At 66.5% G+C, this 364-nt stretch overlaps 1 non-coding gene across 1 annotated transcript; it reads left to right on the plus strand.

Annotated features, from left to right (window-relative positions):
• Positions 1-245: 245 nt before the first annotated feature.
• LOC131869466 (5S ribosomal RNA) lies at positions 246-364 on the plus strand. Its single transcript, XR_009367849.1, has one exon. It is a non-coding gene; the product is annotated as a 5S ribosomal RNA (ribosomal RNA).

Genomic DNA, 364 nt, shown 5'->3' on the forward strand with positions numbered 1-364 from the left:
GTGGGCACCGCGTTGCAGACGGGACACTGCACGCACACGACGCCCCGTCCAGGTGCACGCACGTAGGCCGGGCCGGGTGCACACCCGACGCCCTAGCAAGGTGCGCGCACCCGGGCAGGGCTCACACTTGGCGAACGGGGCGCACTTCGCGAGGGAGGGTGTGCACCTCGACGGGGGTGGGTGGCCGGGGTGGATTCGCACGTGGGTCGCGGTTTGCTAAGTACACACTGCGACAAGCTCATAACGGGTGCGATCATACCAGCGTTAGTGCACCGGATCCCATCAGAACTCCGCAGTTAAGCGCGCTTGGGCCGGAGTAGTACTGGGATGGGTGACCTCCCGGGAAGTCCCGGTGTTGCACCCT

Source organism: Cryptomeria japonica, unplaced genomic scaffold (assembly GCF_030272615.1).
Source record: "Cryptomeria japonica unplaced genomic scaffold, Sugi_1.0 HiC_scaffold_248, whole genome shotgun sequence".
Lineage (NCBI taxonomy): Eukaryota > Viridiplantae > Streptophyta > Pinopsida > Cupressales > Cupressaceae > Cryptomeria > Cryptomeria japonica.